General features: G+C 46.2%; 1 pseudogene across 1 annotated transcript in view; it reads left to right on the top strand.

Moving 5' to 3' along the window:
* The window catches only part of LOC146808984 (sialic acid-binding Ig-like lectin 13), a 464,421-nt pseudogene that overhangs the window by 404,660 nt on the left and 33,649 nt on the right, over positions 1 to 26,112 (top strand). Inside the window, exons 7-8 of the transcript XR_014966302.1 lie at positions 7,795 to 8,046; positions 17,495 to 17,609. The product of XR_014966302.1 is annotated as a sialic acid-binding Ig-like lectin 13 (transcript). The remainder of the gene's footprint in view (positions 1 to 7,794; positions 8,047 to 17,494; positions 17,610 to 26,112) is intronic.

Below are 26,112 nucleotides of genomic sequence, written 5' to 3'. Positions count from 1 at the left end.
TGGGGACTCTTGGTGAAGGCAATGCAAGTAGACTCTGTTAACTTGTAGCTTGCGGGGAGTCCACTCCCTAATCCTTCTTTAAGCAAGGCACAGCCCCCAGGGCTGTTTTACCTGATTGTGCAGCAGGCACAGTCATTCAGATTGCAGGCCATTGGGTGCAGATCCAAATTCCAGCAGGGCAGTCCTTCTTCTCCTTGTAGTTTCAGGCAGCAGATCTGAGAGACTATGCAGCTCTCACATATGTATTCAGTGTTCCAGGGTGACAAGCAGGGGGGCAACTCTGTCCAATGAGATGCTGGGTGCCACCAAAAGCATGACAACTTCCTCCTAAGTGTGGCATCTTCTTGTCCCACAAACCACTGTACCTCCAAAACCCAACATGGATGATTTCTCTCCAGAGGAGTATGAACTGGCTAAACCAACCCACAGTGTTGCTTGTTTCCTTTAGCTCTCCTCTCCCTGACCTCTTCAAATTCCTGTCCTAAGTCTGCCATCTGGCTGGGTCACAGGATGTGGGGGTAAGTACACTTGGCATTCCGTATTGAACTGCTCTCTCATTGAGCTCAGTTTTATTTACCTCACCTCTCTGCGGGACCTATTCTCCTCAGCTTCAGAGCTCTCTCCATCAGATAACCTCTGCTCCAGCCAGGCTCTTATGACCTAATCAAAGCAGCCTGGCTAAGCCTGTTAAGACTGACCACTCATCAGAGACCCACTAGAAGGATGGAGTTTGGCTTACAGGAGAGAACATTTGATAACTTCTTTTCTACACTAGTTATGATAAATTCAACAGTGGCAAGCTGTTGAATTTACCAATACCTATCTTCTAAGTCTTTGAATTATATTTACTCCCTTCCTAGCAATAGTTATACCTAAATACAATATTGCAATGTTAGCCTATATAGCTAAGTATCTACAATGGGGAAAAATTAAATGTATAGTTTTTCCCACACCGGGGCATATAAAACATATTTTATAAGGTCCCTGCTCATAGTTACATGTCCTCCCAAATCCTGGGACACCTAGGGAAGACCTTGGAGGTGTACAAATAAGGTAAATTATCACTTTTAAAGCGCCCATACCACTAAAGCAGAATTTGCTTTTAAAATGACAGCAGGCACTCAGCAGTGCACACATGCTAGTACAAGAAATCTGCTTGGCCTCTAAACTTTCATGCCCTATTATATAATAGGGATGTATAGATAGTTTTAACCCTCTAACTCTATTATATACTAGGGACTTAGGGGATCTGTGTTAGACTTGGCTTTTTCAGCGGGTTTAACCCCTAGACTTTTTGATTTTGTCCTCCTGGTTGTGACCCTGTTTTTGTTGGTTTAAGGACTCTGGGCACTTTACCACTGCTATTTAGTGCTAAAGTGCATATGCTCTCCCTGTAAATTGTGTTTACGGATTGGTGATTCCATGATTGACATATTTGATTTACTGGTAAATCCTTAATACAGTGCACTCTGTGTGCTGAGGGCCTGTAAATCAAATGCTGCTAGTGGGCCTGCAGCACTGATTGTGCCACCCACATGAGCAGCCTCTAAATGTAACTCATACCTGCCACTGCAGAGTCTGTGTGCAGTTTGGTACTGCCATGTTGACCTGGCAAGGGCACCCTTTTGCCATGCCCTAACCTTCTCTTTCCTTTTCTTACATGTAAGACACCTCTTTGGTAGGCCCAAGGTCGCCCCATGGGCAGGGTGCAGCGTATGTGAAAGGCAGGACATATTCTGAGGTTTGTGACATGTCCTGATAGTGAAATGCAGTGTATTTTGTTTTTCACTATTGAAAGGCTATCTGTCCCATAGGATAGATTGGCAATTTACTTATAACATCTTATCAATATAACTTCCCATTGAGACATGATAGAAAGATGGAGTTTAGTATGCCTGAAGTAAGAATGTAAAAATGCTTCTTTTAGTAAAGATGATTTTTATATTGTGTGTTTGAAAATACCACTTTTTGAAAGTGTGTATGTTCTGCTCATGGGTCAACTCCCTGGACCCCTATCTGAAATTTACCCGGTCAACTTCACCCACTGCGATCCACTTTCTGGACCTTACCATTATTCTATGGAATGGCATCCTCTCCACACATACTTACAAGAAACCGGCAGACCGGAATAGCTTACTGCAGTATGGAAGTTATCACCCCAAAGCCCGGAGGGACAACTTACCCTTCGGCCAATTCCTGCGCCTCCGTAGAAACTGTGGCACGACTGCTGATTACAAAAAGGAGGCCATTACTTTAAGCAACCACCTTAGAGCACGACATTACCCCAACACCATTATTAAGAGATTGAATAAAAGAGCCCTCAATAACAACCGAGAGGCTCTTTTAGAACCCAAAGTAAAGAAGACGGATGAAACACTAACATGTGTGACCACCTACACATCTGAATCAAACAAAATCCAGAAGATTATGACAAAAAATTGGAAGATTCTCATGACAGGCGAACTGTCATTACCTAAACCAAGGTTTGCAAACAAACGAACGAGCAATCTAAGTGATATTCTGGTGCACACACGTCCAAAAACTACAAAACTGTACACCCAGGGTACCCTATGGGGAACATCACCAGTACGAGGACACTACCCCTGTGGCGAATGTGGAGTAGGCAACCTTACTAAGGCAACTAAAGAACTCACCCTGGAAACAGGAAAAGTCTGGACCCAAAAGAAGCACACAAACTGTAATTCATAAAACTGTGTCTACCTGATCACTTGTCCATGCAACTTGAGGTACATTGGGATGACCACACGTCCTGTAAAAACAAGAATCATGGAACATCGAAGCAACATACGGTGTGGAAAATCTACCACAAAAATGAGTACTCATTACATTACGCACCAACATGGCCTTAACGAACTGCACTGGACAGTCCTCGAAAGCAACCCCACATGGTCTTGCCTTAAATTTTTTCGAAACCGAACAAAGATGGATTTTCCGCCTTTCTACACAAGATAGGGGCCTCAACGATGACATCCCGTGGACAGAAATTAACTAAAACCTACAGAAACCAAGTCCGTGCCTCCAACATCCCCTACCTTTACTTCTGAATCAATATGATACACTAAGATTTACTCACTCACCACTATTTCAGTATTATGGACCACAGATAACCCCAGGGTAAAGAGTAGTTGTACCTGTCTCAACGACCTATGTAGCCATCACAACTCTAATCCTGTCCTTCCCTTCTTTTCCCTTTTCCCCTCCCCCCCTCCCTCAGTACCATGCCCTATGCTGGTCGGTATTGACATATATTCCTGCACCCCGGCTTTCATCTATTAGCCACGCTGCTCTATATTTTTTAGCTACATGCATTCAATTCACTTTATTAACACTCCGACAGGAAATGTCTGTTAAGGCTCTCTTTATGTGCCTTTATTTAATTTAATTTATTTCCAGTTCTTCTTAATTATCCCACCTAGATTTGTACATCACCATCGTGATGTTCTTTGCCCCATTATGCAGCTCTGATCTTACACTTGCCATAAGTCTGTCTTCACATAGTCTGGCTTCTCATTTCGAGACAAGATGGCGCCCCCGCGGGTAATCTTGCGCTACTTCAGCACATCTCCATGGCTTAAGACTTCGGACGGATCACAGACGTGGTAATATCCAGGTGAGGAGCAGACAAGCTGGTTCCAATGCGAGCCAGCACCCACACACGGGTAAGTCCTATGCTCCCTCTTACGCCACCTTTTCCATCTTGAGCCGTATTGTGCCCGTATTTTTAACTTTTTTTCTTAATGTCTTTCCCTTTCATTATATCGTCGGCCGTTATATGACAAAAGATTCCACGTCCTTTCCTGCTTAGCACGGCATGACTTCTCGTCACCCATAACCTGAGTCCAGGCACTCCACCACTACTGTGTGCTAGAGTACGCTGAAAACCCTTAGACACGCGCTTCAGTCGGTTTACAAGTCGGAAACTCACTCCGATCTCTGGGAGCTCGCTACCACATACAGCCCCATAGTATTTACCGCTGCTTTGATATGTGTTGCCTGCATGTCCCTAGAGCATACGGCCACACATTATGTTATGACAATTTCACGTGTGCGCCCCTTGAGACGCTGGCATATACCCTTTGAAGGTATTAGAAAGACACTCACAGCGCTATCACAATATGCATGTCATCGCCGGTATCACACACACAGCTCCCTAACAGGTGTGTGAGGGCATTAAGATCTGAAATTCGGATCTTCCATTTGACTCCCTCCCTTCTTGTCCCACCACTGATACCAAGATACTACAGCCAGCCAGTGATACTTATCGCTCTGGCCTCTAGAGAGGAACTGCTCCCCTTTTGATGAACCATATATGTTCTGCTTAGCCATCCGGTGTGCCTCTGCTGGTTTGTGGATTGACTGTCTGGCTTTGGAGTGACAGGGGCTGGGTATGTGCATTCTCTCAGACAGCCACTTGGGGAGGGGGGTTGATGTGTGTCCTGCCTTTCCTATGTGAGTCAGGGATGGGCTGTATAGACCTGGGATGCATTCAGAGTAGTGGGAGGAGTTTTCACTAGTGTCTGATTATGCCTGGTCTGTATTTAGAGTGGTTGGAGGAGATTTCCCTTGCACCTGAATAGGCCCTGTCTGCCTTGGACAATGCTGTCTCCACCTCCTGCCGGGAAGCTGGACCAGAGAGGAGAGAACTCGTTTGGGCTGAGCACAGAAAATCTCTGCCCAAAACAAACAAAGAGAAACTGAGTATAAATACTGGGGCCTGGACCCATGAACTTTAGATTACTGCTGAACTAAGGAACCTGCCACGAAGAAGGGCTGGAAAAGCTGTCAGGAGGAACTGCCACTTTGCTGCGTGCTCTGCTGTGTTGGCCTGCTGCTTGCTGCTGCTGTGTTAAGCAGGTTAAGGACTGGATTGTACTTTCATCATCCTGCTGTTAGAGTTGTCTCCAAGGGCTTGAAGTAGAGCTTGCCTCCTGTTCTGAAGTCTCATGAACTGAAAAGACTTAACTGACCTCTGGGTACCACCTCTGGAACCATGGTTTCAGTTGCCACAGAGGGGATAAAGCAACCGGCTCAGTCCCAAAGGCACTGCAGAGGGCACCACCGCATCTAGCACCGCACCCTTGGTCTCACCGACTACGACCGCGACCTGTGGGCACTGCACTCTGCACTGCCTCGCTTCACTTCGCTGCCCTGGTCTCACTGACACCATCACCGCCCGCTGACTTCGACACCCGTGACCGCAACGAAAAGCTACTGTTTACAAGTCTGTTGACACCTCGACCAACGTGGTCAGACGGATATTTTGGATTCTGTTGTTTTCAGCACTGCAGTAACACTGGATGGAGCTACCTACATCAATGAACTGCATTTTTAAGGTTATTCTTGCAAAGTGCATATTTCTAAGTATTGCATGTTGGATTCTCATCGTTTCAGTATTGTTTTGACTATATAAAGTATTGGATATTTTTTTAACTGGTGTGGTATCCTTTTGTAATGTTTTCACTGTATTACTGTTGGCTATGTACAAATGCTTTACACACAGCCTCTAAGATAAGCTTGACTGCTCGTGCCAATCTACCAAGCGGTTCAGCAGGGTATATTTCAGTAGTGTATCCCCTAATTCTGACTAGAAGGAAGGGTCCCACTTGGACAAAGGGGCAAACCATTGCCAACTAGAGACTCCCATTTCTAACAATCTGTCAATACTAATTGCGAGAATTTACTTTTAAAGTCAATGTGCAAGGCAGGTCTGCCTTTAAAGGGACAGTAGGCGCACAGCAGCGCACATATGCAAGTGCAGGAAATCTGCTGGGCCGCTAAACCTACCCGTCCCATTATATACTAGGGACTTATCGGTAGATTGCACCACCTGACCCTACTATCTACGAGGGACTTATATGATCTGTTATTGCCAATTGTAAGTGCACCCTTTTACAACATAGGACTGGGCCTGGTTAGCAGAATCCAGAGTACAGTCAGAGTCAGTTACTACCAGTATCATTCAGCATAAAATGGGGATGAACAGGGCAAAAAGATTACTTTCTAACAGTGAATGGCAGGACTCAAAATAAATCCCACCAGCCATTTTAATATTCACAATCCTTCAAACTACAATAGGTTGAAAGGAGATTCACTATCTTTTGATGCTGGAGTGTGGTACATCCTCTGACTGTCTGCACATCCTCCTGTTCCCTGCCTCAGTTTGCAGATGGGGAAAGCATGAATGCCCGATGCTATCAGGAGGCTGCTGTTGCTGCTGGTCTCCCATTCACATTGGTAGTTTTGGAGCCTCCTAGTTCCATCATCAGACCGGGGTGATGAGTATCTGAGCAGGGTAAGGCAAGCATGGGTACTGAGGTGCTTATTTATGAGAGGGATATGCTGCTGGAGAGCCATTTTTCTAACACTCCATTGGCGCAAAATTCTCAGTCATATTTATTTAGCCACACAAAGCCACTTTGCATGGCTTTGAATGGACTCATAGATATGGAGTAGGAAAAAGCAGGGCAAGTCACTGTGTTGTCTTACTCTGCATCAGGAAGCATTCCACGGGCGTTTGCGTGGGTTTTCCCATGCAACACCCACGGGTTTTGATGCTGCCCCAGATTTACTTAATCATGTAAACCTGGGAAAGGGCCAAAATGTATGCCTTCCTACAGCAGGCATACCAAGGAGAAATATTTTCATTTCTTCTCGTTTTTTTCTCTTTTCATGAGTGCTGCATTCTTTTGCACACATGGAAAGAAGAAAATGCCTTTCTGGATTGTTTTTGTGCAAAATGATGCCTCTTCCTGTAAAAAAAAGCAATCCTGCATGCAACACAGATACCATTGCACTCTGGTGAAACGTTGCCAGCCTTGGCTCTAGCAAGCACAGTGTGTGCCAGCACAGGGGGAAAGGACAGAAATGCACTGTGTTTCATACATACGAACGATCCTGCTCTTTCGCAGTGACGCAGCACAGCAATAAGACTTCCCATCAATGCAGGCACCCTCGAAACATGACACAAGGGTGTCTGTGTTGGCACATGGCTGCTGTTTGTGCACTGGCGCAGGGGAGAAAAACAATAATGCTCTGTACCTTGTACATACAGCGCAGTCCTGCCTTTTATTTTAATGCACAGCAGTGCAGCAGGAAGGCCTGCTGTGCTGCAGTGCATCAAACATTTGTAAATGATTCCCTTAGTTGTGATTCCTGGATGGTCTGCCAGTCTATTGTCTTTACTGGTTCCAACACACACTCTCAGGGCCAGATGTACGACCATTGTAAATTTGCGACAAATTGCAAATCGCAATTTGCGAGTCACTAGTTAAAATGTACAACAGTGTCTGAGACACTGTTTTCAATTCCCAATGGGGTCGCAAATTGCATGTCTCATGAATATTAATGAGGCACTTGCAAGTTGCGACCCCATTGGGAATGTCTGGCCCTCCCAGGGATGGTGCCTGCTGCAGGGGCTCTTAGAAGAGGTGAAACAACAGCAAGGCCTCATTAACATGCAAATGGTATTTAAAGACCTGTGAAGTGCTCGGGTGCGGCTCCTTTTTTGCCCGGGAAGGTGTCTCATCCCAGGCTGCCACACACGATGGGGGGGCTGAAGCCCTTTGAGTCCAATGGGTGTTGCGCGCCTGGTCGGAGCCCTCCTGCCTGCATCGTAATCGGCCCCTAAGATGAAGACCTACAATTCTAGAAAGTAGGACCAAATACCCTCCACTTCATCTGCGCTAATTTCATTACTTAAAAAGCCAACAACTTATTAAAATATAACTGTGAATGCTATTTGGCTAAAATGCATTATTTTCTTAATGTTTGCAGATTGGTCTGAAAAGCAGGAAAACGTCCTAATTAAAACCATAATGCAAGGACGATCTGTGGACATACACTGCTCAGTGGACAGCTCTCCCCTTTCGAAGCTGACATGGATAAAAGGAGAAGAAACGATTTTAGAAAAAGAGAGCATTAAAAACCTGACATTAAGTCTCTCCAACGTAGCATACGAGAACCAAGGACAATATTGGTGCATTGCAAAGAACAAACATGGCACAGCAAACTCTTCACTAGTCATCAGTGAGTATGTGATCTGTTTGAGGACATGAACAAACAAAACAACGGAATGGAAGCACATGTAGCTCATCCACATCTGTTAAACATCTGACACGAAAAAGTTTGTGTACCATGGCGTTGATTACGATGACGGATGGACTTTAGTCTGTCTTCCCATCGAATTAGGAAGTGGCACCGCCCGCCTACAAGGCGGTGGTCCCACACGGGGAATTAGGATGCGACAGCCACCACGGCAGTCGCAGTCCCCATATTTTACATTGCAGCTGGTGCTGCCGGCAGCAGCACCCACCGCGATGTACAACGGCACGCATGACATTTCCATGCATTACGTGGCAGATTACATGCAGTGCCTGCCACATGGTGCAGGGAAATGTAGGGAGGCACCCTAGTTGCCCCCCAAACACAAAAACAAGGAGCCCAGGGGAAATGGGGGCCTGCCACGGGTCCCCGAAGTCCATCCCGGCCAGCCTTTCCATGGAGGGAGAGCCGCTATGAAAGGCTGGCTGGGATGGTCTGTCGTAATCCCTATGGTGGTGCCTGGTCGGCACGCCACCCTTCGAGGGATAGGGAGGCCCTCCACCTCACCGGCAGGCTCGAGGAGACCGTAGGATGTTGTGGCGGTCGGAGTTTCCGACTGCCACGGCACTGCCCGCCATAATAATATGGCGAGCGGAAAAGGGCCTTACGATGGCGGTGAAGTCGCTACCGGCAGCCTGGTGGTGGCGGGCTCACCGTCATCGTAATCAGGCCCTATGTCTTTATTTGTATTTAATGTACCACTGAACTGTTGGACTTCAAAGGGTAGCTATAATAAGATTTGCACAAGGCACCACTGTGTCATGTTGTGGGAATGTACAAAAATTATGTTTTGTTGTGTTTCCAATACATCGCATGATAATATCATCATTGTCCCTGTATAGGAGTCTCAGCAATATTTGTATCATTAGACTTGGCAGTTAAGCATTATTTCTATTATGACCAAGAGAAGATGCCAGTCAGCACCCAAAGAGACAGTGGTACTATGAGCGTCATACAGCCCTTTGAAACAAGCCATGGTGCCAGGGTGCCTGCTTTGTAAGCAGGTTTATTTTTGTGCATGAAGGGATATCTTCCTGAACAAAACAATCCCTTGAGGCATTTCCCTTTGATTAAAAAACGAGGAGAAATAAACATATTTCTCCTCGTTAATCGTCTCCTGGTATTCTCAGGTTTATCCCTTAAGGTAAAACTGGTAATGCGCCAAAATCCATGGATGTTGCATGATAACACCCACGCACCACCCATGGAATGCCTACCTGGGGCATATTAATGCAACGCAGATATTTGTGCTGCTTTGTATTCCTTCACATTTAACACGCCACTCAGGGCCACTTAAGGTCGTCTTGCTTGGCTTGATAAATCACACTTAAGGGGTGTCGTCTTTGCACCTCATTGCGTGGCTCAAAAGCGACGCAACCCTATGATAAATGTGTCCCTCTCTGCTTTTACATCGCTGACTCGCAGGCAGGTTATGCAATTTTGTGTAGCTCTCACACAAGGGGCTTGAAAACTGCTTGTTTCTCGGAACCGATTTGGGTATTTTTTTTGTATAATTTCGCAGTGTATGTAGACTGAAATTTAACTCTATTAACAATTTGACAAATTGGTTCTAGCAGGCTTACCGTCTATATAGAAGAACGGGAGCTAATATGGGCTAGTTTACAATTCTTCTTATTCATAAATATTTACAGGCCTTAGTTTGCCATCTAGTGACCGCTTGTGATATTGCATCTTTGATCATCCACTAGAACTACCAGCCAGGAAGAAATGATGTCAATCTCATTCAGTGAAAACTAGTACACGATGGTAATGCTCTAGTTAGAATGAAGGATTGAGACAGGAGTGTAAATTGCAGAAGACAAATATTAAATGTCAAGGTTAGAGATGAAAATGTAAACAAATGCACTATTTTTTTATACCCTTTTAAATAACACACAGCATGTACTAGTCAGATGCTGATGTGTAGAAGCAGCAGGAGTGGAATTATTGGGCAGAGCAGCCAGACAGGCAGTTAAGCGCAAGAAAATCCAACAGGCAGAATTAATGTTTGTAAGCATGACATCACAACTCTGGTAACAAACATTGGCAAATTCAATAGGTGTCAGCACTTCAATGCCATGTTACTGGCTTTGCCAATGCTTTTTTGCCAGTTGCATAGGTGTGCATGCATGAAGACGCTTGTAATTGCAGGGTGTCCTGTCCTGTTGTAAGTTTTCTATTAAAGAAAACCCATTCTAAAATAGCTGATGTGAATGCACATACATTATGATGAGGGGACATCTCTGAATCCTGACGTGTGTTACCCCATGGGTTGTAGCATAAGGAGACATTTACTGACCTAACATTGCACACCGCCATATTAGACCACTATATTAAATTTAAAATCAAGATAAGGCAAGTCATACAAAGTGTGAAAAATCAAGTACTGGACCAGCAGCATTTTACAGTTGCCGGCCCTCGAAAAAGTAAATGAACTACTACTACTACTACTACTACTACTAATACTAATAATAATAATAATAATTGGGAAGAGGAGAAATAAAAGAGCAAGTGTGCCCTACAGCCGGGTCTGCAGAATAGCCTCTGCTTAGAGCATTAGCTTAAGTTCACCTTTAGGTGTGTGCACCCCTTTGATGGTGACTGATTCTCTAATGGCTATTGCCTGATATTCCTATATCACTTTTAAAGATTAGCAATGAGAGGGGACACCCTTGTCTGGTTCCTCTGCTTATGTTGATGGTATCAGAAATAAATCCATTGAAGTTTCCCCTTGCTGTCAGAGTCTGATGGGCCAAAGGACTATTCTCACACTCTTGTGTCGCAGCCTGAATCGATTGATTGTATGAAACATACAACCCCACTCCACTCGATCAAGCACTTCTTCACTGTTGAAAGAGAGGGCCATTTTCTCCTCAGGGTCTTGTTTAGCCTGCCATGAAAGGTGCAGCACAGATACCACATGGTTCAGTGAGGATAGCCTGGCACAAAACCCACTTGGTTTCATTAGAGCCTTAAAGTGATCCCCTTGCTCTGTACTATGGCCAGTACTTTAGCCAGGATCTATTCAATGCAATTAGGAAGGGAGATTGACCTGTAAGTGGAGTACAGATGTTAGTGCCTCCCAGACGCATGAACGTCGTGTTAAATTATGAGAAAAAATATATAACTTCATAGGCTTCTTGAAGACTTTCTCCATTAGCAGAACTGTTTTGGAGCTGTTAGCCTTATAGAATTGCTGGGAAAGCCATCCTCACCGGCTGTCTTGCCTGTTGCCATGAATTTAAAAACATCTGTGATCTCTAGTTCCTGCCTCAGGTGTTTGGGCATTTTCAGAACTGGCAAACAAGCCATAAATGAACCTTCTCGAGTAGTGCCATTCAGTAGACCCGCTTGAAATGTAGCAAATGCTTTAATAATGGCCATCTGATGTGTTATTATTTTCCCGCTAGAATCATATACTGCAGAGATAGCCACCCTTGCCTCATGTGGTTTCAGTTGCAAGACAAGTAGTCTTCCGTCTGCACCCCATGTTTGTAAGTCTTTCCTTTAATACAAAGCAGGGCCTTCTTTGCAATGGTTGAAAATATACCCTTCCTGCACAAAAACAATCCTCCTCAAAACACAGGCACCTTGGCACCATGGTGCAAGAGAGCTTGCATTTGCGCTCGGCAGCACATTGTGCGCCACTGGGAAAAGGCAGGAATGTGCAGAATTGTGATGAACGAGGTGCTTTCATGCCCTGTCCCTGTAACACAGCGCAGCAAGGTGACTCGCTGAGTTGCGTTACATTTTCATAAATATTGCCCCCTAATATTGTACATATTGGCGTATGATCAGAGACGCTGCTGATATTTAAACCATATTTGCAGACCCTGGGTAGTGGGGTGTCATCTATTCTCAGTTCTGTATCATGCACAGTAGAAAAATCAGTATAGTCCATGGTCGTGGGATGATAAGCCTGCCAGGGTTCCGACAGGGAATTAACAAACATCACATCTTCCAGTACATTCCTTTAGTAGTCATGCAAACACATCAAGACAGTCTTTGTATCCAGAGCAGAATCCATTACAATATTCTGATCTCTCCCCTCATCCGACCAAACTCAAGCCCTTATTTATGACGGGCTTATGCTGCTGTTGTAAAAAAAAAATTGCGTGATGCTGCAGTGGCATTATCAATGCGCCACACTGTGCCCTATTTACAAAGTGACACCTCTAAGCAGAGGCATCCCTTTATAAAGCCCTGTGCTACATCATACCTGCATCACGTATAAAGTAAGCAGGGTGGGCGTTCCTCGTAAAGAAGGCTGATAGAAGTGGCACAGTGAAATCCATAAGACTTCACTGCCCCAAATCCTTAGGCCTGCTTAAGGCAGACCCACATAGACACTCATTCTTCTGAATAGGCTGGGTCTTCCCTACACAATGCTGGCTCCGCCCCCTGTGGTGCGACGTTATCAATTATCATTATCAATGATCCTAGCCCATCTAACTCTCCTCATGTCATTTGTGAGCCTGTTACATGCTCAGCAGCCCTAATAATAAAATTAGATAAACCTGGTGCCTGCAATAGTAGTACCAGCGGGTTATGGTCACTTTCGATCCGCTCCTGCACCGACATATCCAAAAGAGATGTCCAAAATTCTACTTTAAGAAATATGTAATCTATGCGGCTGCTTCTCAAACCCCTGTTAAAGGTATGAGTGCCCTTTCTGTCAGACAGCGACCTCCCGTTAGCTGCCCTCAGTCCCCTTTCCAGACACAACCTTTTTAACTGTAGTGCGGCCTTGGTCCATTTTTTGATGGGGCATAAATCTAATTGCGGAATATTCCACTGTGCATCCTCCTCTGCACCAAGGTTAACATCATCATAGTCCAGTGGCTCAAAGGAACAGTTAAAGTCGCCTGCTATTATCAAGTTACAACGTCCCCGTAGGCTTTCTAAGAAGCTATCTAGGAGGGTTGGATCCCCTGACACCCCTAAGTGACCTTGCATAGATATTAATAATCAGAACATCAGGTTTGCACGCCATCCTAAGCTGTATGGTCATGATGTTTGGACTGTCAATGTATTCTTCCTCCACCTTGCAACCCACTTGCTGTGTGACCCAGCAGGTAAGTCCACCGAAGGGTCTACCTTTCTGACCCCCAGTGCAACTTTTGAAAAGTTTAAAAAACCAAGATGATAGATTTGGATCAAGGACCATGGGGCAGATTTACAAGCCTTTTGCGCTACTTTTGCGTCACTTTTCCCATGTTAAAAGTGACGCAAAAGTGGCGCAAGGGGCTTGTAAATCTGCCCCCATGTTTCCTGAAATACCCAAACTTCATAGTTGTCAATATAAGCTGACCATTCGGTTGAGGTGGTTTTAGAGGATAATGTCGCTATATTCCAGGAAACTATAGACAAGTGTGGGTTTAAATGCCCTTGAGTTGTATTACTAATATTTACACATAATCGTTATCCAAAGCTACCAGACTAGGAGTGCTAGGTGGTATAGGAGTTTTTACAAAAGAGGAAATATAGTCACCCCCACCCCAATGCTCGTTTCCACCTCTATTCGACACACACCCCCTGAAATATCTGAACTACAGGCATATACAGCCTTGTTTACACGGTCCAGCAGGATCAAGAATGGGCAATCCTAAGTCAGACCCTAGCTGGCCCTTAGGGCCTTGGGTTCCGATTAAAAAGTGACAAGCCAATGTTCCAAGTCAATCTATGTCTTCCAAGGAGGTGAAGATTTCAAAACGATTACTAGTGGTGACCGGATAATTGTATTGGCCATATGCTTGGGATGCCCCGCTACTCTCACTGCACCTAAAAACGCTGTCTGGTTGATAGAAAAAACCCAAAGGAAAGATGTTAATATCATCCACCTTAGTGAAGCAGTTCACGGCCCTCTCCAATATGTGCTGGACCAGAATTGGCGACCTAAAGCTTAGGACCACACAGTCACCGGGTAGAGACTTATATGATTTCCCAACCCAGGGTACTCTGCGAACCATTTTAAATTCCGAAAAAAGATGATCTTTTATGGCAGTTCTATAACTCAGTAAATGTAGAGCCTTGTTCCTTAACGCTGACCAGTGCTCCCGTGCATTAGGAGAGAGCACTGAAACATTAGCCAAAACAACTGTGTGTGGTGTAGCTTCCGGGGGGAGGTGTAAAAAGGTATGAAGATTCTGAATGCTGACAGCTTGAAGCTGGGAGGACCGTGTACTAATACCACTCTTCCCTTGCTGCGATGTCGATGGCAAAGATATACTTCTTTGGGGTGGATTAGTAGGTTGGGTTACCTCTGGGGTTATCACTGTTAGAGGTGGGGGACAGCATACATTGATTAGGGGTTCCCCTGACACTGTTTCAACTCCCCTCACTGATTGTATTGCAATCCCACCACCCTTCTGCCCATTAAAATTAGTTGGAGGACTACTAAAAATACCCTGCTCTATTTTGTTAAGTCTTTCTTCAATCGAGGTCAACTTCTTGAGTAGTGGATCAATCAGAACTGAAAATTTCAGTTCTATCTGTTTACAGAGCTCATCCACCTCAGCGGGAGAAGTGGATCAATAGTACCAGTGGGAGGGCATATATTAGTTGACGTGTTTACAAGTTGACTATCATTATTTCCATTCAGGACTACCTTACGTTTGGCTGCTCTGGAAGGCAAAAGGTTAGACTTCTGTGGCCCATGAGCTTTCCTTTTTTTTAAGGGCGGTTCACCGCCAGTAGCCTGACTGGACTTCTGACCCCTAGTGGTGACCATGGTGATGCTTTGAGAACGAGCCAGGCTATATGGAATAGGTAACGCTAAATCTGATTGTACTGTGGGTGGCTGGCTAGAACGCAGTGTGGTATCATCTGTGTGGTTTAGCGGGGGTTGGGAAGAAAATGCATTGGTACTAAGGGTGCCAAAAGATGTTTGTGGTTCTAGCGATAACCCACGCTCAGTTTATTGGATCTCATGCATTAACGCTGATTCTGCCGTAGAAAGAAAAGCGTCAAGTGTACCCACAACCTCCGTACCCACTCCCACCTTACGTTTACTCATATTACCAGCCCCTGACAACCAATATACACACTAAATCTCTATTTCTATTTCATAAGATAGTGGCTTACAGTTCAAACGTTAGTAGGCTGGCCCAGCCCAGCCTCTTCAAGTCTCTGACGGGCACAGACGGGCCCGCCCTTGGCCCAGGCTTCGCCTGGCACGTCCACATACGTCCCGTGTAGCGGGGGGCTGAGCTCACTTTATGGGCAGTCTGTCACGGGGGGGGTGACGCATGCGGCTCCTGCCGCAGCGCACGCTGGTTCCTGGGCCCTGTGGTCCTCAATGAGCAGGCTGCGGAAAGGAAATGTGGTGGCAACAGAAAGAGTTCAAAGCGTCTCCAGGCGCTATGGCGGTAAGCAGAAATGTGGCATGTGGCGTACTTCCAGAAACAGCTCCCGCTAAGCATAGGGCCGACCCCGCTTTATGGGCAGTCAGTTGGGGTGGGGCGTGACGCATGCTGCTCCTGCCACAGAGCGCGCTGGTTCCTGGGCCCTGTGGTCCTCAATGAGCAGGCTGCGGAAAGGAAATGCGGCGGCAACAGAAAGAGTTCAAATCGTCCCCAGGCGCTATGGCGGTAAGCAGAAATGTGGCGTGTGGCGTACTTTCAGAAATAAGTCCATCACAGTTGATAACTTATCAAAACTGGGGAAAAATTTGTGCCTCCTTGAGTTGTGCACAGTTTGCATGCTGAAAAAGGTAATTAATGTTTGGGTCAATTCAGCCCAGTTTGATTCAGTATCTAGAAAGAGTTCAATTTTGCGTAGCGTTGGCCGCTATGCCATACTTACAGTTTGGCCAGGACCATCTATCTGGACGACCTACTCTTGTGTGTTGACTCGGAAGTGTCAGCTCACAGGTATGTTGGGAGTATTTAACCTGTTCCTGATGTATTAACAAGGATTATGTGTTGCCAATATTGGACCCACCCTGCATGCAAACGCTTGAGCAGGAATTGACTAGACTGGTTTAGTCTGTTATTTATCTCCAATGGGGGGAAAAGGTTGCTTACGTGGCCGCCATCTTAACATTATAATTAACCCAATTTTCAATATCCATATTGGACTTAAGCTTCTACAAATTAACCATTACCAACAGGGTTGTTATCAGCGTATTCTCAATTTATAAATCTAAGATGTTCCCAGTGGGAATTCCGCTAGTCTTGGAACTGTTGTCATCAAAACGGTTAAATTATCGTTGATGAGGAACTACCTCTGTGTGTTTTTTCAGCTCTCTATCCATTTTATACTATGTCATCCTGAAAGTAACAAGATATTTACAACATTATTAAGAGGAGGATTAGCTTTGTATGATCAGGCACTTCCGTTCAGCATTATGGAAATAGGTCTCGCTATCGAAACAATGTCTATGTGAACTGTTCAGTACAAAATGTTACTCCCTTCATTAGATGTTTATACATTGAGGATGCATGAGGTGGATTTAAGACAGACAGCATTGACCGCTGGCTTTCCAGTAGAGCTTCTGACACCAGCACTCTTTCTTATACAAACTAAGCACTGATGATAACTCTCTGATTTTCACTGGCTGGTGGTCTTGAAAAACTATGGGTAAGCTTCCTATTTTTGACTCTGAATCCTACCAATTACTGTTCTACCTAAGTGGTGCTCCAGGTGAAGCAGCACAAAACAGTCCCAAACGGGGAATATAGCATGTTACATCACATGTTATTACATCACGTTCCTTTAAACGCGGTTGTTTCAACGACCGTGGTGTTAGTACGCGATACCTTTACAACGCAAGCCATTAGATCGACTTGCTGTAGGGGGCGCGCTGTACTTAGGAATATTATAATTTACTATTACAACTCCAGCATGCGGAACAGTTAGGAAGGTGTTGAAATAGTAAATTATACTATTCCTTATGTTAGAATGCCTCCTACAGCAAGTTGATCTAATGACTTGCGTTGTAAAGGCATCTCGTTCTAACAACACGGTTGTTGTAACCACCACGTTGTAACGAACTGCGATGTAATGACTGCGTTGTAAACGTTGTGTCCCCAATCGGGCTATATGTAGGGTTTGTAGAAAAAAAAGACAGAAAAACAATAACTCTCATTTTTCTTTCTCCATAATTCTCTTTATCCATAATGCTCTTTTTCCACATTAGACTCTCTTTTACCTTCTTTGTTTCTCCTGCTAGTTCAGTCTCTTTCTTTTCTGCTACATTTTTAACCATGTGCTTTCCTGATTGACCATATTTGTGTTTTGCGGAGAGGCATCTGGTTTGTGTTGTGTTTAATACATCATAAGGGTGCCGTGCATGTGGCTAATTCCCAAGGTCTGGGAAGAGGCATGTAAATAGAGATATGCAGTATAAGAACATTTATATTTCTCTTTTCAGATATTGAATCTCAAAAGCTGCCACTTGAGCTCCTGATAGGGGGAGCAGTCGCCGGTGCTGTTGTTCTAGCTGGGGTGTGCTTATTGGCCTGGCTGATGAGTCGCAAGGTCAGAAGGTAAGTCACTCTTTTTTAATTTATGCCACATTCTCTTAACCTGTCAGTAAATCAGTAAAACTGTAATACGTCCTTTTCCAGTATGTCTGGGACAATTATCTAGCACTCTTCTGTGATGTATGTGCACACACTCTCATGCATGTGCATCCAATCTCTCTTCCATTCACACATGTGCCCTTATGCTTTCCAGTCCTGTGCGCTTAGATGCTGTTGCACGTTCACGCTAAAGTCATCTGATTTTATTCAAGCTCTCATACAAATGGAAACCATAAACTCTGATACATGTGCATACATATCTCCATTCATGTGCATTCAAGTCCCTAAGCTCTCAGCCATATCATTTTACACCAGCATGAATGTAAATCCCAACTTTCATGAATGCTCTTACAAAGCATGTGAATTAAGACCATTCTGATTCCACAGTATGGCATGAGTTTACAACCCTCATACATACGAAAACAATTGTTTATGAATCTCCTTTCAAATACATATAAAAGAGTTCATAATGTATTACGCAATCCTCTAGGCAAGTATATATAACTCCGTGTTCATATCCCTTCAATCATCCAGAATAGGGTGAACATAGTCACATTTGTCCTTGAAGATATCTACCCATTTAAGGCTTATATTTTTACATAGTAGCTGTAAGGGGAGGTTCCATATTTTAGCTATTTGGACTGAGAAGGATCCCTCTTCACTGCAAGATTTATTAGAAGGAAAGGACCGATACAAGTTGAGTAAACGTAAGCGAAGAGTCCCGGATTGCTGTTGGGCCCCCGGGCCAGATTTAACAAGGTTTTGCGTTGCCCTTGCACCACGCAAAGGCAATGCAAAAACCTAAATGAGATTTAGAAAGCCATGCAAGGCCACCATGTATGGGCCTGCATGGCTTGATAAATCTAAAGCAATGCACAAATTGCTGCCTCACGTTAATCTGCAGCAGGGGTGTGTTTCATGCATGGGGTGTGAGTGTTCCCACGCATCCACCCATTGATTTCAGCACCTTCCCAGATTTAAACCCTTCCATGTTCATGAGGGAATGGTTCCGTCATGAGTACAAGTTCAAGTGTGCTCATGAGGGAACCATTTCGCCATGAGCACACTTTAAAAAAACCCCTATGCTGTAAACAGCAGAGGGATTTCATATTTTTATTTTTCCTTTGGGAGGTGGGGAAGAGCTTCCCCAACGTCACAAAGAATGGCTAGGGTTTTCATTGAAATGACGATTGCGTGCATGGCGCCAAGTCGTCATTACAATGAAAATGAAACTGAAACTTAGTTTCAGTTTCACAGTTTCGGTGCTTGTGGGGCTATCTCAGCCCCCCGGCACTGAAAAAGATGGGAGAGTTATTGTTGGAACGGGGAGAATCTCCACATTCAATGGCACCCTTCCCTAGATGATCACTGCCGGGGGCTTGCCCCAGGAGGGCGATCCCCAAGCAGAGATCCACCAACTAGCCTCCAGGGAGGGGGGGAGTGGCCCCATGGGCCTTTCTGACTCCCCTGGATGGGGGAGACGGGGCAGTAGCCCCAAATCGGCCCCCATGGGGGGGGCAAAGAGCACCTTAGATGCCAGAATTTTTGTTTTTTAGGCCAGGTGTGGGGGCTGCCCATAATGGGCAGGCCAATGCCCCCACCCTACAATCTCAAAGAAGGCATAAACCTTTATGCCTCCCAGGACGCAGGTGTGGGCAATTGCCCCTTATCTGCCTCCTGGGGGGGTAGAAAGCCCACTAGGCACCAGGGATTTTTTTTCTCCAAAATTCGGGGGGCGGAGATACCCAGAATAGGCATGCCAATGCCCCCTTTCAGGAAATGCCACAGTCGTTCTGCCCCCCCTGGAGGCAGATGGGGGCAGTAGCTCCTGATCTGCCTCCCGGCGGTGCAGAAAGCCCACAGGGTGCCAGGGATTTTATTTTTATATACTAAGGGGTAGGGGCTGTCCAGAATTGGCATGGCAGTTCGGGCTGGACTGTTCCCATGAGGCACAGGGTCAAGACTGATTTGCATATGGCTAGGTTCAAACTGGAATGGCATGGTGAGCAAAAAAAAGATGGATTTAGGCCCAGATCTCTGTACTGAGGTGAATGTATGACATTGTTCTACATTCTGTCCATCAACTGTTGTTTTTGCATTTGTCACCCCGAGTGGGACGGGTATGCTCAGACGTGAGTCCTGTGCTCTCCATGCCACTGGAATCAAGCTATCCTGGCTGAAGAGGGGTGAAACCGGTCCTAGGATGCTTGTTTCCAGTCCAGGGAGGACCTGGCTTGGCAGTTCGGGCTGGACTGTTCCCATGAGGCACAGGGTCAAGACTGATTTGCATATGGCTAGGTTCAAACTGGAATGGCATGGTGAGCAAAAAAACGATGGATTTAGGCCCAGATCTCTGTACTGGGGTGAATGTATGACATTGTTCTGCATTCTGTCCATCAACTGTTGTTTTTGCGCATGCCAATGCTCCACCCCCCAATTCTACAGTCTTTCTGCCCCCCAGAGAGGCAGATGGGGGCAGGAGCTCCTTATCTGCCTCCTGGGGGGGTAGAAAGCCCACTAGGCACCAGGGATTTTTTTTCTCCAAAGTTCGGGGGGCGGAGATACCCAGAATAGGCATGCCAATGCCCCCCTTCAGGAAATGCCACAGTCGTTCTGCCCCCCCTGGAGGCAGATGGGGGCAGTAGCTCCTGATCTGCCTCCCGGCGGTGCAGAAAGCCCACAGGGTGCCAGGGATTTTATTTTTATATACTAAGGGGTAGGGGCTGTCCAGAATTGGCATGGCAGTTCGGGCTGGACTGTTCCCATGAGGCACAGGGTCAAGACTGATTTGCATATGGCTAGGTTCAAACTGGAATGGCATGGTGAGCAAAAAAAAGATGGATTTAGGCCCAGATCTCTGTACTGAGGTGAATGTATGACATTGTTCTACATTCTGTCCATCAACTGTTGTTTTTGCATTTGTCACCCCGAGTGGGACGGGTATGCTCAGACGTGAGTCCTGTGCTCTCCATGCCACTGGAATCAAGCTATCCTGGCTGAAGAGGGATGAAACCGGTCCTAGGATGCTTGTTTCCAGTCCAGGGAGGACCTGGCTTGGCAGTTCGGGCTGGACTGTTCCCATGAGGCACAGGGTCAAGACTGATTTGCATATGGCTAGGTTCAAACTGGAATGGCATGGTGAGCAAAAAAACGATGGATTTAGGCCCAGATCTCTGTACTGGGGTGAATGTATGACATTGTTCTGCATTCTGTCCATCAACTGTTGTTTTTGCGCATGCCAATGCTCCACCCCCCAATTCTACAGTCTTTCTGCCCCCCAGAGAGGCAGATGGGGGCAGGAGCTCCTTATCTGCCTCCTGGGGGGGCAGAAAGCCCAATAAGCACCAGGGATTTTTTTATACATAGGGGCTGCCCAGAATGGGCATGCCAATGCCCCACCCTCAAAAATTACCACAGTCTTTCTGCCCCTCCCCGGAGGCAGATGGTGGCAATAGCCAAGGGGGCAGAATCACACTAGGCACCAGGGATATATAAAAAAAATTAAATTCAGGGGTGGGGGGTGGCCGGAATGGGTATGCCAATGCCCCCACCCACCCAAAAACAAAGCCACAGTCTTTCTGCCCCCCAGGAGGCAGATGGGGGCAGTAGCCCCTCTTCTGCATCCCCGGTGGGGAAGAGCCCACTAGGCGCCAGCGATTATGCTGGCTTTTTTATGCATATGGGTGGGGGCTGCCCAGAATGAGCATCCCAACAGTCCCACCCACCACAAAAAATAGCCAGACTCTTTCTGCCCTCCTGGGGGCATATCGGGGCAAAGGCCCCCAATTTACCCCCTCCCAAGTATGGCAGAAAGCACACTAGGCACAGACCTTTTGGGGAATGTGCCTACCTGTGGTTTTGGGTCCTAGTGCAGCTGGCACCCAAGGAAACCTAGAACACCTATACATTTTTTTAAAGTAGACACCCAGTGGAATTCAGGATGGGGTGACTTGTCTGGCTCTCACCATGTTCTGTTACCTAGAATCCCTTGCAAACCTCAAACTTCGAGAAAAAAAACCACATTTTCCTCATATTTCTGTGATGGAAAGTTCTGGCATCTGCCTGAATCCACAAAATTCCACCCACGCCGCATTACCCAAAGTCTTTCTATAAATATTATTCCTCACTTGTCTGGGTAGGCCTAGTGCCTGCAACAGGAAACGGCCTAAAACGCAACATGGACATACCACATTTTTACAGTGAAAACAGACCATTTCTTGGCAAAGTGCCTAGCTGTAGATTTGGTACACTAGCTCTGCTGACACCTAGGGAAACCTAGCAAACCTATATATTTTTTAAAACTAGACACCAGCGGAATCCAGGATGGGGGTGACTTGCCTGGCTCTCACCAGGTTCTGTTAGCCAGCATCTCTTGCAAACCTCAAACTTTGTAAAAACAAAACATATTTTTGACATATTTCTGTGATGGAAAGGTCTGGCATCTGTGTGGATCCACGAAATTCCACCCACGCTGCAGTCCCCAAAATCTTTCGATTCACGCAGATGCCAGACCTTTCGATCACAGAAATATGCGACCACTCGCAATGAGAAACCTGACCTCCCCGCGTTGAGAATCTTGCCGGGAGGTTTTTATTTTCCACGCTCGCGATCGGCAACATCATGTTGCTGATCGTGAACGAGGAAAAAGTCTCACCGTGATGTCATTTTGCTCGCTCACGGTCGCCAACTTGACGTTGAGGACCGCGAGTGAGCAAAAAATGTCAACTACGCTACGCTACGCGATTTTGCACTGTGCTACGTGCAATTCACGTAGCGCGGAGTAGCACAAACTACGCAAACTTCGCGAGCGTAGCATAGTTGTCTGCCCAGGGTTAAAAGAAACATTGAAGGGTATACACAAATGACCCCTTACTGAATTAAAAATGTTGCCTACTTCTTTTTAAATGTATAGCCTTCCAGGATCTATTATTGCTTTCCTACCCATTTCTACCATTAACTGTAAAAAGGTTGAAAGCACAAAAAATAGCAAAAATAGCTATGTCCCAGTAAAATGCCAAGACTATCTGTCAGTCCCTGAAAGCTGGGAACATTTTGATTTCAGACCCACAAACCCTTTGTTGATTCCATGTACAGTGGAAAAAAACAGACCCTTTCATTTGCAGCACTCTTTCCCATTCTCCCCCCCCCCCCCCCAAAGAAAACAAATAGCTGTATTTTGGCTAATTTCTTGGTGCCTTCCAGGGCAATCGACAAACCCTGGGTACCTTTAGAACACTCATGATGTTGGAAGAAAAGGATGCAAATTTGGTGTGGATACCTTATGTTGTCAAAAGGTTACAGGGGCCTAAGAGCAAACTTCCCCAAATAGCCCAAAAAGGCTTAGCACAGGGGGGAAACAGCCTAGCAATGAAGGGGTTAACACTAGTGGTATACCTGGGAATGACAACCAAAAAAACCAGGTGAGGTAGAGGTTAAGGCTAGGTTTAACCTCCTTACTGTATATAGTTTCACAAAATTTGAGTATGTCGGAAAATAAACGTAACCTATGGGGGAATTAGGATTCAACAAAAGTTTGTTGTAATCACCTTCCTAGAAACAAGCATTTGCAATGCAATCGGCCTTGTCTTTGGGACCTTATATGTATTTCGCTATGCAGCACATTAGCTTAGGTGCTGAAACATCTACTGTTGTTTAAACATGGAGGCCTGTGGTACGTATGCAGTTAGAATATGCAGGTCTGCAGTCCTATAAGCACACACAAACATGCTGACACAGAGACACAAACAGGCACACACACAGACCCAGCCACTTGCAGATATGGACACAGACACACGCGCATTTGTACACACACAGCAACACAGACACATCGACTCAGAGGCATACACAGATGCACACACATACAAAAACACACACACACACACATACTGACTCAGACACACACACATACACACCTGCACACACACCAAGTCATACACACATGCAAAAACACACACAACAACTAAGAGGCATACACATAGCCATGCAAAAACACACACACAAATACATATTGACTCAGACACACACAAACTACCGCACACACACTGACTCAGAGGCACACACACACATACAAAACACACACAGACACATCCTGACTCAGACAAACAAGTCAAGTCAAGTCAAGTCAGAGAATTTATATAGCGCACTACATACCCAGAGGGTCTCAAGGCGCTTAGAAAGGGGAGGAGGATTACTTGTCAAATATCCACGTTTTAAGTTGTTTTCTGAATGCCAGGTGGTTCTGGGTGAGGCGAAGGTAAGCGGGGAGTGAGTTCCATGTTTTAGCAGCCAGGTATGAGAAGGATCTGCCTCCCATGGTGGTCCTGTTGATGCGAGGTACAGTGGCGAGGGCTTGGTTGGAAGAACGTAGTTGGCGGGAGGGGGTGTAGAAGGACAGTCGTGAGTTGAGGCATTCTGGTCCGATGTCGTAGAGTGATTTGTGTGCGTGAGTTAGCAGTCGGAAAGTGATTCTCTTATTGACGGGTAGCCAGTGGAGGTCTTTCAGGTGACTGGAGATGTGTTCGTTGCGCGGGATGTCTAATATGATCCTGGCTGAGGCGTTTTGGATTCGTTGGAGTTTCTTCTGGAGTTTAGCGGTAGTACCTGCGTAGAGGGTGTTTCCATAGTCCAGTCGGCTCGTGACTAGAGCATCGGTGGCTGTTTTCCTTGTTTCGGTGGGGATCCAGCGAAATGTTTTTCTGAGCATGCGAAGAATGTTGAAGCAGGATGAGGATACGGCGCTGACTTGTCTGTTCATTGAGAGTGAAGAATCCAGGATGACGCCTAGGTTCCGTGCGTGGTCTGTCGGGATGGGTGCTTTTCCAAGGGCTTCCGGCCACCAGGAGTCGTCCCATGCAGAGGGGGATGTACCTAAGATGAGGACTTCTGTTTTGTCTGAGTTCAGTTTCAGACGGCTTTGTTTCATCCATTCGGCAACTTCTTTCATTCCTTCGTGTAGGTTAGTTTTGGCGGTGCTGGGGTCATTGGTGAGAGAAAGGATTAGTTGAGTGTCATCCGCGTAAGAGATGATGTTGAGGTTGTGTTGGCGGGCGATGGCCGCGAGGGGGCTCATGTAGACGTTGAAGAGGGTGGGGCTGAGTGATGATCCTTGTGGTACGCCACAGATGACTTCAGTGGCCTCGGACTTGAATGGTGGGAGGCGGACTCTCTGGGTTCTTCCGGAGAGGAAAGAGGTGATCCATTCAAGTGCTTTTCCTTGTATTCCGATGTTATTGAGGCGTTGTAACAGGGTGCTGTGGCAGACTGTGTCGAATGCTGCAGAGAGGTCGAGGAGGATGAGGGCGACTGTGTCTCCATTGTCCAATAGAGTTCGAATGTCGTCTGTTGCTGCGATTAGGGCGGTCTCAGTGCTGTGTTTTGCTCGGAAGCCAGATTGTGAGGAGTCGAGGGATTTGTTGGCTTCGAGGAAGGCGGCGAGCTGGTTGTTGACGGCTTTCTCGATGACTTTGGCCGGGAATGGAAGGAGCGAAATGGGGCGGTAGTTTTTGAGTTCGGTGGGGTCCGCTGTGGGTTTTTTCAGAAGGGCGGTGAGTTCAGCGTGTTTCCAGTTTTCCGGGAAGGTGGCGGAGTTGAAGGAGCAGTTGATGACGTCTCGGAGGTGCGGTGCTATGACGGAGTCTGCTTTGTTGAAGATGTGGTGAGGACATGGGTCTGTGGGGGATCCTGAGTGGATGGAATTCATCAGGCGGATTGTGTCCTCAGTGGAGATTGGGTTCCAGTCGTTGAGGGTGTTTACGGGGGGAGAATGTTCAGCAAATGTTTGGGTGGGTTGGTCTCCGGGTTGGTTGTCGAAGCTGTTGTGAATGTCTGCAATCTTGTTGTGGAAGAATGAGGCTAGGGAGTCGCAGAGGGCTTGAGAGGGGGTGATGTCGTTGGAGTTGGCTGAGGGGTTGGAGAATTCTTTGACGATGTTGAAAAGTTCCTTGCTGTTGTGGGCGTTGTTGTCAAGTCGATCCTTGAATGCTGTTTTCTTGGCCTTTCGGATTAGTTGGTGGTGTGTGCGGGTGGCGTTTTTGAAGGCGTCCTTGGTGCTAGTGGATGGGTCTTTTTTCCAGGCCTTTTCAAGGGAGCGGCAGAGTTTCTTGGACTTCTTAAGATCATCGTTAAACCATGAGGCCTTCTTGCTGCCAGGTTTGCTTTGACGTTTTTTCAGTGGTGCTAGGGTGTCGGCGGTGTTGGATAGCCATAGGGTGAAGTTGGCGGCGGCTTGGTTTGGGTTAGAAGAGTGGGCTGGGGTGTTTAGAAGGAGCGATGCGGAGATCTGGTCGGTGGTGATTTTGTTCCAGTTTCTTTGCAGAGTTGGTTGGAGGTGGTTGGTGGGTTTTGGCTTGTTGTAGGTGAAGTGAACGCAGCTGTGGTCAGTCCAGAGGAGATCCGTAGTGTGGCTGAAGGAGACATGGTTGCTGGAGGTGAAGATGGGGTCGAGTGTGTGCCCTGCGATGTGGGTGGG

This window comes from Triturus cristatus, chromosome 7, assembly GCF_964204655.1.
Source record: "Triturus cristatus chromosome 7, aTriCri1.1, whole genome shotgun sequence".
NCBI lineage: Eukaryota > Metazoa > Chordata > Amphibia > Caudata > Salamandridae > Triturus > Triturus cristatus.
This window is presented reverse-complemented; position numbering and strand designations above follow the sequence as displayed.